This window comes from Equus asinus, chromosome 18 (genome assembly GCF_041296235.1).
Source record: "Equus asinus isolate D_3611 breed Donkey chromosome 18, EquAss-T2T_v2, whole genome shotgun sequence".
Classification (NCBI taxonomy): Eukaryota; Metazoa; Chordata; class Mammalia; order Perissodactyla; family Equidae; genus Equus; species Equus asinus.
The window spans coordinates 8,019,309-8,033,770 of NC_091807.1; the positions used below are offsets into that span (position 1 = coordinate 8,019,309).

Consider the following 14,462-nt stretch of genomic DNA (forward strand, 5'->3'; position numbering starts at 1 on the left):
TCATTGACAGACTGCGTGTATGATAGCGGTCCCAGAGAATTAGTACCATAGAGCCTAGGTGTGTAGGAGGCTATACCATCTAGATTTGTGTAAGTACACTCTCTGATGTATGAACAAGGGTGAAATCGCCTAACAATGCATTTCTTAGGACCTATCCTCGTCATTAAGTGATTCATGACTGTAAATTCATTTACTCATTCATTTGTGCATTTCGCTGATATTTACTGAGCACCTGTTGATTGCACGCCTGTGTGCCAGCGCTGTGCTAGATGCTGTAAATACAGGAATTTTCCTGGCAGATGCAGTCACTGCCCTCATGGAGCTTTTAAACCAGTGAAGAAGGCAAACATTAGTAATTGTAAGTTTGATAATTGTTACAAAAGGGACCGTGCTATGTAGTTTAAAGAGATTACAGCTTACCAGATCCATGGAAAGAGCGACAGATTCAGGACCTAGCAACAAACCAGCACAAATTTTTAGGCAGGCAGTAGAAATAATGTGCTTCTCCCCTGAAGCCCTAACAGTGATTAATGTCTGCCACCTGAGCCCGTGCCTGATGCCAACACAAGGTCCTCTGTGTCAGGGTGTCTTAGCTACAGTAGGAGAAACCCCCTGTTCAACTGGCTCAGACAATAAGGAAAATGTATTTTGCCACATAATAAAAGCCCCAAGGTAGGGTGACCCTGGTACTGTGACAATATATCATTGAGGTCCCTGGCTCCTTCTGTCTTGCTGCTTTCAACTTTCCAGGGCTGGCAGTGTCCAAGGGCTGCCACCTGTTACAGTTGCAACACAACAGCCATGGTTCCAAATGTCACCTTCAGACACAACACAAGGCAAACATTTTACTTTTTGTGTCTCTTTTCAAGAATGAAGTCACTTTAGCAAATTTCCTTTTGTATTCCATTGACCAGAATTCAGCCACACATCCCCAGAGAAATTGCTAGAAAGGAGAATGGTATCGCCAGAAGTGGCTTAATTAGGAATTACCCCCGAGTCTCCAGGAAGTGGACTCCTCGGTAAAGTGGTTGTCCAGTGTTTGTCCGGCAGTGAGGAGGAAAGAGCCAGTGCTGTCTAGTAAGTAGCCTGTGGCATCTGCCACCACCCTGTGCTCTCAGTGACGTTGAGGGTGGTGAGAGCTGGTTCCCTCCCTTCTCCCCTCGCAGCAGCTCACTGTTCCACAGAGCACTGAAGAGCGGAGGCTGTGGCTGTGACTAATGGCCCCAACGTGCCTCAGTTCACAGAGAATGCTCCGATGAGCAAAATTGCTGTGACGGGGTTCTCTGCACCAAAGAGCTGTGCTGTTCAGGAAGCAAATGTTCTCACCATCTCTATGAAGACACGCAAACAAATGCTAGATGAGTAGCAACTCATATGCAACCCTTCTCAGCTCCAAACTGCTGAAGTAATGCCCCTAGACTAAATCATTTATTCCTGATAATGTAATATAATCAAAATATAATTTTGATGATAATCAAATTAAAACATAATCAAAGGAAAGTACATTTACAGAACACTTGGGATCTGTTGCAGTCTTTGTTAATCACTGTCCTTGACCCTAAGTGAGGGAGGAGAGATGTATAAAACCAAATGAGGATATAAGGTGTAATGCAATAGATGGGATGGGACAGGAATGTTCCATGGGGGAACAGAGGACAAGTGAAAGAAAAGTAAATAAATAAATGATAGAGATTGATTGATTGATTGATTGATTAAGGAAAAGACCTTTAAGCCTAGATGAGAGAGAGATTGATTGATTGAGGAAAAGATCGTTAAGCCTGGACCTTGAGAAATGGATAAAATCGTAGGAGAAAGAATTGAGGAAGGCCATTCCAGCTGTTGCAAAGTATAGAATATCCTTAGATAGTGGACCGTACAATGGATTAATTGGAGAACGATGACCATAAAAAGAACTACTAAGAGATAAAACTGTAAAGATAGATTGCAATCACATAATAGAAGATTTCAATGCCATGTTAATGAGTTTAGGCGTTTTTCTATAGTATCATAGTGAGTCGTTGAAGGTTTTTGAGCGAGGGAGCTGCTTGATAAGAATGTGTGCTTTAGGAAAAGTTCTCATGTACCCAATGTGTGAGAGAGCTCTCGTGAGGAGAGAGGTGGGAAGTACAGATGTTAATTATGAGCAATTGCAGTACACACAAAAGATAATTAGGGCACGAACTAAAGTAATGGCATTGGATAGAAAGAGGTATATGAAGCCCTTTCTTGTAGTAAAAGAACTCAGCATTTGTTTGGACATGGGGTGTAGAAGAGAAAATACACGGTTTCACTCTGAACGATGGGAACAACGGCAGTGATATTATTTCTGACATTAGCGAAGCAAGGAGGAGTAATCAGCCAGGGCAAGAGAAAATATTAGTTTAATTTAGGATCATTGACAAGTGGAAATACATGAAATTTCAATGAAGATGTTTAGGAGAAAAATCTTGGCTCAGGCTACATTAATCTCCTGTCTGAAACCTATGTAACTTTAATACATATTAGTCAATGAAAACATATATAATAACATGGCATATTTTATTAAGTGGAACCCACCCAAAAGTTAATTTTATTTAGTAATACCAAGTTACACCGTACATGAAATTCTAGTTCGGTTTTGATAAACCTTGCCACACATTGTGTCTTCTGAAATTTAGCAGTTTGTTTACATGTCTTAGGCACGTATTGCACAGAAATTCTCTATTTTCATAAACACAGGATGGTTTACATTAGTGACCCATTTCAGAACCTGTACTCACGAAAAGTTGTAATGATAGACACCTTGGAACACTGGGCCACCTCTTCATAGAAGTCAGAGTGGTAGCCTCAGTCATCTCTTGGATCTCTAGGAGAACCTTGAAGAAATATTGTTGGTTCTTTTACTACAAGGATTCTGTCCTCTACAGACTTATGCCCACTTGGACCTCATTTACTTTCTCATTCATGTCTTTCTGTCAACAAGCTGTAACTAATTCCCTTGTGTTATTGCTTCCTCTAAGGACATTTGCATTTTAATAAGTCTCTTTGAATACACAAGAAGTATGCAAGACCTAATGGACTGGATATCTAATGGAATAATTATTTTATAATGAGGATTATTTTTTGAGGGGAGAGGAGCCTGAGAGCATTTCCAACATACCTTAAACCACGCCTTCTAATTAGCTTCATGTTCATACCGCCAGCCCTAACTCCTAGTTTGGAATTATAAAGTTTTCTGGATTTTGCAATATTCTGTACACCAATGACCCAGTTCAGTGTAGAAATCCCATCTATAAATTCCTACACGGATAAGAGCTAACCATGTTTAGAACACTTTCTAGTCCTAGGAACTCACTATTTCACAAGGTAAGCAATTTAAAGTTTTTAATTTGTAAAAGTATTGCCTTAAATGTAAATGCCTTTGTTCTGTACGTGGGGCCTAATGCCTGTTCTTCATGCCAGCTGTCTGAATCAGAAGGCGTTTAACATGCTCCTCACAGTACCACCACCCTAGTCTTCCCTCTGCCAGACCAATACCTCTAATTCCTGTAATAGATTCCTGTGACACTTTCCAGACCTCTTCCCATCACGCATCCCTTATCAAAATGCACCCGGCATATCCACATTCCTCTCACGTTGTGTCTCCAGAACGAACAGCACGCTATTCCAGATACGTCTGGCAAGGACGATGTGGAGTGCCCCATTTTCTCCCGTTGTCTTGATACTGTTCTCTTTCACGTAGGTAAAGTTACATTAGCTATCACATTTTCTGCTCATATTGCATTTGCATCAAATAAAAACTTTATATTTTTTATGTATACTAGCATTATGTCATATCTCCCATATTCTTTATTTATTCAGTTAAGTCTAACCCAAAATCCCAAATTTAACGTTAAAACAAAAAAATATTGTTTTTGCCACTAACCTGTTAATAGAGAAGATAAAAGCGTACTAGAGCGGAACAATTTTGTGTTATTAATCTGTTGTGATTGTACCATCGTCCAGAAGCCCCAGATAAACCTATTCTCTCAGCTTCTTGTTGTTCCAAGCTTAGCTATAAAAGTTCTTTTTATTGTCCTTACCATTTTCCAAGTCTCATTTCTTTTTGGCCTTTCATCTTTCTGACTTTATTCTTGTCCCTTAAACGGCAATGTAGCTCAGCATTATAGAATTATTTCAGATATAGAAGGTACGAAAAAATTAGGATTTCTATGCTGTATTTTCTGACTTTACCAAAGTCTTCTATGCCATTGGTGTTTCCAACTACTGAGCCAGTGAATCGAATACAGATTTTTACTGTGAAGAACCCACAATGGCAAAATTGGATGTATTAATCAAGTCAAGAAATTCATCAAATTTTTAATTCCCTGGGAAGCAGGATTTGGTGCCAGAACAAATTTAAAGTTTCTAAAGAAGTCATTTGAACTTCTGTCACTATGAAATATAAACCTGCAATAGGAAATATGTCTGAATTCTTGAGCAGTTCCGTTTTTTGAACCTGTATATTCTGTATATCAAATAGCAAGAAGTCAACTTCCAGTCAGCTCTGTGGAGAAGAGGTGGTGACTGTCTTCCCAAGAAACTGTAGTAAGGGGAGCTGTCTTGGAGCTAACGCCAGGCAAGGTAGAAGAAACACTTTAAGGATGCTTTTAAATATCGCTTCAAAATAAGATGATGCATTTGGAAAGCAAAGAGGGAAGTCTGATTTGTATCACTAAGGTTTTGAACGTGGTCTTCATGGGGACTTCTCAAGGACATAGTATTGTTTCTGCAAAGGGAATCTACAGCCATATTCTAGAAAATGAAAAACAAAACAGCAAAAACCCTTTGCCCATACACCGTCTCCCACTGGTCTTTTCAGCTGCCATGTGCTAATGGCCAGCGTTCTTTAATACAGTAGACAGCAATGTAGTGATGCGGACTGAGACCTAAACATCCCGAGTAAGCAGGCAGCTTACACATGTCATGCTTAGGAAGATGAAATACGTTTTCTTGATGTGTTATATTGCTTATGACTTCACATTGTTTAGCTGTAGAGAAAGAAAGAAACACATGCCCTTTATATTATCAGAATCGTTATTGTATTTCTTCTGTCACATCTCTTCACTTGGAACATTATCAAATCAATGTATTTTGAATAATGCAAATGATGATGCCACATTCTGCGTGATGTAAGGGACAGTGTGGGTGTTACAGGAACTCTTTTGAGGGTCTCTGTTTGCTAGCCATTTTTATTAAGTATCTAGTTTAATATTCCTGGCTGCCCTCTAAGGTAGGTTGTATTAGCTTCCTGTGACAGATCAGGAAACTAAGGCCTTTCAGCAACTGCCTAGCCTCCTTCTAACACTCAACTGATAAAGGTCGAGCAGTGTATTGCAAAGCCCATGTTCTTTCCACTAAACCGTGTTGCCTCTTTCTGTCTGTTCCTGTGTGTATGTGTGGTTTGTGGTGAGAGCAATAGTGGCATTGTGGATGACGACTTATTTCCAAAATGTGCAAAATGATTTTGATACAGTTATGGGGGAAGAGAGAGCATGAGAAACTATACACGAATTCATGGCACAGGCAAGCTTCTCTCTCATCCACTAACTTCCATCAGCACCCCACCACCGCCCCCCACAAATGCTTCCCCAGAAATTCTTCCTCTTGACCCCTGTCATTGTCCTCCATAAGAAAAAAAATGGTAAAATGATTATTGTGATTTCTCCATATTCTGGAGTAGAATATAAATGTCTCATGGGTCTATGTCCATGGTTAAACTCCTCTTGATTGATACATCCTGTCAATTGAGGTTTACCCTATAATATTCGGACTAAACTTTAAGCCCTCACAGCTTATTTGTAAGGTGGTGTCTTTGGTTTACACAGAATCTATGGTTCTGAGAGCATAAACAACACTAGAATCAAATGTTTTAAAATTATTTGTCAGCATGCTGTTGAGGTGGGAGTGGAAATACTAGTGTAATAGCAGCCCCCTTTCCAAATGGTGTTTCAAACTGTTATAGTGTTGAAATATTAAGAGGAGTAATCAGAAAGTATGGTTTGTGAAGAATACGTGAATCCAGGCCAAAAGTATTTAAAGCTAGGGGAACAGATGAGTAAATAGTTGGATTTGACCCAAGATCTTTGAAATATTTTCATTAAACTGCTGCAAGATGTACTATTTAAAATGTAAATTTAGGCTGTGACATTTGCAACCTGTACACAGAGTTTCTAATGAGCAAGTGAGCTCACTTGGATGATTCACTTCAGTGTGATCGCTGAAGGCAGAGATGTTGCTGCGCGTTGGTTTGAAGCGTGGTTGTGTAACACTCGGTGTTTATCAGAATCTGTGCTTTATGCAACAAATGAAAACAAAGGACTTAATTTAGGATTAGCTAAATGCCACACTATCAAGATTTTATATGCGAAGGTTAATTTCTGGACTAAAAAAGTTGAGCATCTCAGCTTTCTAGTTTTCCAGGTTATAGATGTTTTGGTAAAAAAATTTTTTAAAAATGTAAGATTTTCTCTGAAAAGATCTACAACAGTGACTTTGAATATATGCAAGCATCTTTCTTTTCCTTGTGTATGTGAGTGTGTGTACATGTGTGTGGGTGTGTCTGTGTGCTTTTACTTTATGCTGCAACGTAATGATGATGTTCTTTCTGTGAACAGAGACAGACAACCCTATGAACCATTTCATATTTAATATAGGTCCTCCTTTTGATTCTGTAGCTTCAGGATGGATGTACACTCATTGCCTAGGTCAGCCTTCTTTAGTTTCAAGATGCCAGTAATACTTTAAACATTACCAAGCCGTCTTTTGATCATTTTTCATTGTTAAACACTGTCCAACAATCCCTGGGATTTAATGGTAATGACAGACGCATATCCCCACCTCCGCCAGCAAGAAAGGGCCTATGATTTAGCCTCATGTTTCTACCGAGAAATTGGAGATGAATCACAAAGTAAGAAAAATATTTTGCATGATTAAAATATTGCAACTGCTGTAATACTTTTAGATTGACTTAATATATACTCATAAGACCATAGGCATTAATGAATAATGAGCAAGCCCTTAGTACACACAAATGGTTTTAGGGTTTTTGTGAATAGCTGAGTGCTATTCAGTGTCTCAGTGCTCTGAGATATTCAACAGCATTTCTGTTTCGTTGATTTGTAGGTCAGTTGTGCAGTGATGATCTCCTTTGGTTCCAGAAATTCATCTAACAATAGCTCAGTTAAGATTTTTATCCTCTATTTCTTGTTCCTCTGTGGGAAAAAGAAATCAGAAACATTATTCTAACCTTTAAAAACAGTACATCTTGCCTAATAATTGTATCACTAATAAGGGGGAAAAACAGTGTCTAGGGTGATCATTTTTACCAATTTGTAAAAAGAAGTGCTATTATGTGGAAAGTGACTCCAAGATACATGGTAAAACTGAGAGTCTTACCTGAATATTAGCAACTATATCTTTAGTTAGACTAGATTAGATACTCACAACTTAAAGCTAAATTCTTGATGGATGAGTGATGAAAAATAGAGGGATGGGCAGATGGATGGATGGATGGGTGGATAATGGATAGACAGATGGGTGGATGGGTGGATGATGGATAGATGGATGGATGGAGGATGCAACTACCTAATGATGAAAGAACCCCTGACGTTGTTTAAAATTAAATAATTAAAACACAAACTATTACTATAATCTATTTCTTTTCCCTTAGAGTAGATATTTAATTAAATGGTAGAAAGAAAAACTTGATAAAATATTATTAATAAAATGCATCATAATTTTGTAGACTTTGAAACTAATATACTAGAATCTGTTGTCAGAATATTTGTTGAACAGACTGTTTTAATAAGATCTACCATCTATTACAAACTTACTATATGCCTTGCTGTCTGCAAGCACTTTACACTCAGTATCTCGTTTAGTGAACCTTTTCCTTTCCTAGGGAACATCATGGTAAATATGGAAGAAGGAAATCTACTGTGAAAAACATTGGCCTGAGAGATTGCATATCTAACCTTGCTTTTAAAATAGCCCTTTATTTAATCAGTCCAAAACAGATGTTCTCTTCTATTATGAAAAATAAATTATATTCATCACCTTTATATCTGATGCCAATGTTTCTTAAATAGAGCATTCTGTGTCTAAAATAAGTTTTTAATATTGAACAATAAATTGCTTTTTCTTTCTGAATCTTTGTAGAAATTAGCCTTTTTCCTGTAACTATCTCCTGCCTACCAGAAAGCTGTTTAGATCTTCTATAAGTGAGATGCTCCATTTCCACTATTTTCTGTTAAGCTATTCTAACTCAGAATCTCACAGGGTCAAACTAAGTCGTCAGTGTTTCATTTAAATGTGAAAGTGGTTCCTGAATACCCCAGAAAATTTCTTAAAATTAAGCCATGATGGGGGCTGGCCCAGTGGCACAGCAGTTAAGTTCTCACATTCCGCTTCGGCAGCCTGGGGTTCACCGGTTCGGATCCCGGGTGCAGACATGGCACCGCTTGGCAAGACATGCTGTGGCAGGCGTCCCACATATAAAGTAGGGTAAGATGGACACAGAGTGAGCTCAGGGCCAGTCTTCCTCAGCAAGAAGAGGAGAATTGGCTACAGATGTTAGCTCAGGGCTAATATTCCTCAAAAAAAAAAAAAATTAAGCCGTGATGTAATTACTGCTTCACCATAATTATTTAAGGGCTCCCAAGAATATACTGATGCTACAGCCAAAAGAAGAGTGTCTGTTTCTCCAGAGAGACGTGGAGAAAGTAGAGCCGGGAACGACGTGTTCTTGGAAATAGTGGCTTCAGTTGCAACCCTGTGTAAGAACCATCTCTGATCCTATTAAAGTAGTGTCTCTCGGCCTAAGGCTGGAAAAATGCCTAATTAATTCCAATTATGTTTGTAAAATTTGTTTGTGAAATTAATTGTGATTCTTTTTGGTAATTATGTGGTGTCAGTTTTTGAATAAGAAAAGTATTCTTTAGACATCTTGAAAAGTTATTGCAGAAATGGATAACCTAATGAAGTGCGCTCCTGTTGCCTTTTACTGGCAGACAATAAGTATTTTATTCCACGAACATTAATTAAAACAGAGAATTGTTTTCTTTGTCTGTAAAATTATGAACATTACTGTGATTTTTTTCCCCTTTGTTATGTAGGGAAATAGTCAGTTTTCACTTTCCTACCTTCCCACCAACACTCTTCTTTTTCTTCCAGCTAAGGAAAACAAGTTTCTCTGGTGGTAGCATTCTTTTCTGACGCTGAGACATTGTTTCCTTCAGTTTGTCCTCTTCCCCTAACGTTTTTATCCCCCGAAGCCTCATGTAACTGGTGTGGCCACAACGGTAGCAGGTATTTTTGCTTCTTGTATTTGTGAACCTGGAGAATCTGCTCTGGTTACTGGGTTAGTGGCTCAGAGCACGGGCTTGGGACTAAGACAGTTCGAGGGTTCAAGTTCTGTGTCTCCCACTTACTCGTGTTTTGAAAGTGACCTTTTTTTTTTCTTAGGAAGATCAGCCCTGAGCTAACATCTGCTGCCAATCCTTCTCTTTTTTCTGAGGAAGACTGGCCCTGAGCTCACATCCATGCCCATCTTCCTCTACTTTACATGTGGGATGCCTGCCACAGCATGACTTGATGAGTGGTGCCATGTCCGTACCAGGGATCAGTGGACCCTAGGCTGCTGGAGCAGAACATGAGAACTTAACCGCTGCACCCCTGGGCCAGCCCCGAAAGTGAACATTTTGTTTCCTAGTCTCCTCATCTTTAAAACACCAACACATAGAATTATCAGAGTTAAATGAGTGAATGCATGTGACAGGCTTGGCAACAGCATCCTGCACATAGTTTGAGCTCAGTAAGTGTTAGCTGCTGTGGTCATTGCTACTGTCATCATCATCATTCAAAAAGTGTGCTAGAGGGCTGGCCTTGTGGCATAGTGGTCAAGTTTGGCGCATTCCACTTCAACAGCTGGCTTCACAGGGGCATGGACCTACCCCACTCATCAGCCATGCTGTGGCAGCAACCCACATACAAAATAGAGGAAGATTAGCACAGATGTTAGCTCAGGGCTAATCTTCCTTGAGCAAAAAAAAAGAGAGAGAGAGAGAAAGATTGGCAACAGATGTTAGCTCAGGGCAAATCTTCTCAGCAACAAAGAGAAAAAAAAATGCACTAGAAATTTGATGATAAAAGGAAGGAAAAGAAAGAATGAGAGGAATGGGTACAAATCCTCTCTGTTCCACATTCTCTTGTCCTCCTTTTTTCATTTCCTATTCCCCAGTTCTCCACCACAAAACGATTTGTCCTTTCACAGTACTGGAATTACGCATCTTCCGCCTCCTTCTAAATCCTTCCTCACTCTTGTACCATCAGCCCACCTTTCTTCCTTGCCCTTTTCTCCATATGCTACAGCACTATTTTGATTTTCTTTTCTTCTCCACCCACTGTTTGTGTTACCTTTCCCCTCAGTTCCAAGTCCAGTCATGTACTCTCTTTCCTGGCGCTCTGCCCTTCAGTGACTCACACATGCTCGTAGCTTCAGCTGTCAGCTGCATGAAGGTGGTCCGGAATCACCCCTCCTACCTTGATCTGTGCCTTGTTCACCAAGTGCAATTTTGTGGTGCTTAATGACTGTTAGGAAATACTGGGCAGAAGGGAATCAGATTTTTGAGAGGTAGAAGAGCTCTAGCACGGCCTGGTTCAGCCCATTCAAATTAAATCGAATAGCTGGGTTGGGAGAGATTTCCTAGTTAGTACTGTAAGTTCAATTTACCTCACCCTTCACAGTGTTGACCTGCTTTCACTGACATTGACTCATCCTCACATCATTTTAGTGCTGCATATCAGGCAAGTATTTTTATCCCCAACCTAAATATGAACATCAGGAAGATTATAACTTTCTCAAGATCATATTCCTAGTAAGTGAATAAATGTGATTTAATCTAGTTCCTCTAAGTTCAGCAGTTTTTCGTTTGGGCGCCAGATAGTTCATCGCTTTCTTGCCCTGTAGAAATGCCGTTAAAATAGGTAAAGCATGTCTCACTAATTACTTATAATTTTATTTGTTTTCCCTGCTTCTCTTTGTAAAAGTTAATGGTGCCTCTGACTCAATGGCATCTTTTTGAAGTCTTATCCTTTCCTGGTTTCGGACGCTCAATAGCAAAGATCAATTCAAATGGAGAATTTTTAAAAGAAACATACCTACCTTAAAAGGGTAAAATAATTTTTTAAGGAAAAAGATGTCCACTCAGATATTTTATTAAACCATGACATAAACCTAAGCATATTCAACTTCAGCTGCTGATTGGGAAAGTGTCATGATCGGTGCTGAAGGATATTAGAGGATAAAAGGGTTTTTGGAGTAAACATCCCCTAGAACAGAGGAAAGAACACTACAGAGAGGTGAAAGATAAGAGTTCTCCTGTCCTCAGCTTTCTTAAACTGCTGGGCGTGTTCCTCCTTGAGTGTAGAAGTTGTGATCTGCACACTAGCCCCGTGTTACCGGTGTAGGTTTACAGCATGAGTTCTAATTTGTTCTAACCACACACAGTAGATACAGCCTTAGATTGAGGGAGATGAGCTTCCCTGTCGATTTATATTAGAAGCATTGAATTGTATGTATTTGCGTTCCTCACCTTAATAGTTTTGGTGGTAGGAGACTTATTCCTGGTGATATTTTGTCTGCTGGCTGCCTCTGACACGTACCTAAGGGCTGTCAAGAATCCTCTCGGTGGATTTGATGAACTCTCTCATCACTGTAATAGTCTCATCACTTTGGAATTTTAATAATAATTGGATAGTCTAAATAAAACTCACATTTGTGAAATCACCATGAAAATAAATAATTAAATCGATATAGAATTTGATTCACAACATGCCAAAATTTTTGCTCATTTGAATTATGTAAATCATCTCCATGTTTGACTCCCATAGCCAAAACATTTGCGGATTTCATTTTGAATTGTACAAACACGCACTTTGCAGAAATAACTTAGCAGCTCTACTCTTTCTTTGTGTAATTCTTTCCCGTGTCTACCTGGTGACATTAAACCAATATGGTTGTTTTAAAGATGATTGCAAACTACTATATTAGATTCATTATACTCCTGGGAAATATATTTATTAGCAAGCGTGTGTGTGTGTGTTTTTAAAGCTCTCTCACTATGTTTTTAGTGCCTGTGAGGAAATGTTTACTTTGAATCTTTTCCATCACAATTATTAATCTAGGTATAATTATAATAGTTGTGAGCTGTGTGCCCGGAAGTGCTCAGGAAAGACTGGGAGTGATGATGCACGAGTGTTTACACGCTCACACACACACGTACGCATGCCTGCAAGCTTTGCTTTACAGTTTTTCATGGGAAGCTAGCTCAGTCTCTTCATTTGGCTTCATGAAGCTCTGAGTGAGCCCTAAAGTATTATAATTTTCTATTTGGCCTTAAAAGTTAAAAGAGAAAAAGGAATATACATTACCTGTACATTACTCCTCATGAGTTATGACTTCAAATAAAGAGAAAAGGATATTTCTACTACCAACACTAAAATAATCAGCTTTCAGATGGTTATGTATTTTAATGTTCATATAGTTTTCAGTCTTTAACTGGCAGACGGTGGTAGAGTGGTAGAAAATATACCTAGGTGCATAATTTGGCCCTGCCAAATTATTTTATAGATATATGACTTTTGAGAAATCATTTGGATGTTCTATGCTTAAATTCAATCATCTGTATTGAGAAAGCTAACCAGTCAAGTTGATACTGCAGTCTTTGAGTATATGCTGACTTTAGTAAACCTGTAATCACTTATCCACTTCAACTAAGAATTATATAAAATGTCTATCTCCAGAGCTCATACCAGTCAGAGTTATTCACTTGAGACTTAATTTCTTCAAACTGACATGAATTTGTTTAACTATTGTGACTTCTCCAAAAAGAAAGAAAAAAATCTTTTTAAAAATCCAAGTAAAACTTTACAGATAATGAAATGGGATTGTGTTAGAAATTATGTTGTACAGATTTGAAATGTTAACTCTATAAAATGAGGCAAGAAAATCAAGGTTGGTTTTTATAGCCAAAGTAGTATTAAATTACTTCTTAAAGTTTAGCAAAAGCATGCATAGATCAAACCCCAAGGAGGATACTACAATAGGAAAATAACGAGAGGCACATCCACTCCAGAAATATCTGATCTGGGTCCTAGGCAGTGAGGAGGAAGGGGGTGGGGCGTGGGAAAAGACAGAAATCCTTATAGAAATTGTATTTTAACAAAGAAAGGCAGAAAATATAATTAACTTTATAACATGTTGATAATGCTATGGTGAAAAATCAGGGCCGGTACAGGAGGGTGTAAGGAGGTGTTTCATTTTCAGTGAGGGTGTTCAGAGTAGGCTTCTCAATGTTTCTGAGAAACACGATGAGATTTTTCCCTTAAAAAAAAAAAACACCTTAAAATTTAAAAGAAAGTATCTAGTCCTCAAAGAGTTGGGTGTGCTAATTAAGCTTTAATGTTAAAGTTTTTATATAACAGGAAAAATGTTTCGATTCTAATGAGAACAAAGACAGTGGGGAGAAGGGAATGGAAATAAAGGTCATTAAAGAAGAGGCCAAGTTGGGTGTAAAACGTAAGAGAATAAATTGACCCACTTTTATATTTTTCATAACTTAAAACAGTAGTTTAAATGGTCCAAAGTCTATAATGACAATAAAACAGCAGCTAATTGAGGACGTGTCCCAGTGTTTGCACGGTGTCAAGCCCTCTGTGCATTGCTTCAGTCCGTCCTCACAGCAGCCTCTGATACAGTACCTCTGTTTTACCAACGAGAAACTGAGCCTCGAGGAATTCACTAACTTGCTCGAAGACACACAGTTGGTAATTGGCAGGACTGGGATTAGAACGTAATTGTTGGACCCCAAAGCCCCTGGCTGCACCCACCATATTTTACTATTTTAGGATACTTGCTCCTGTTTTTGCCTGTCTGCCTGAAATGGCGCAGATGATGCTTGCTTACTGCTTATAATTGTCATTATTTTTCAGGGACTTTGAAGTTTCCGAGTATCTTTCCCACTTATCTATATTGTGTTGGACTCCATTGAAGGCTGTGTTAGAGCAAGTTTGGGGAGGGGTGTGTCTTTATAGCCTAAGTCAAAGTTCTTTTGGGTTCAAAAGCATAATGTGTTTGTAAGAAATGTTGAATCTGCATGGTCAAAACTCATTTTGATGACAAAATATGTGGTTAAAAGGTGAATAAAGATCTGTTATTTCTTCTTTTGCTCTTCTAGATCATTGCTTTTGCTTCATCAAATAATTGAATTTAGAACTTCTTTGGGTAATCCTTAATGGCACAGACAAAGAGCAACAATTTTAGAGGGAGCTTAGGCTGGAAGTGTGAGCATACTTTTTCATTATTCTTCTTTAAGTGTGGGCATGCTTTCCTCATTATTATTCTTTCTTGAGTCACTGAGCAACAATGACATTTTTTAGTTCAA

The 14,462-nt window shown here is 38.7% G+C and overlaps 1 protein-coding gene across 1 annotated transcript in view; it reads left to right on the plus strand.

Moving 5' to 3' along the window:
- GBE1 (1,4-alpha-glucan branching enzyme 1) overlaps window positions 1-14,462 on the plus strand; it is a 265,131-nt gene that overhangs the window by 234,669 nt on the left and 16,000 nt on the right. The gene's annotated exons all lie outside the window — the stretch shown is intronic.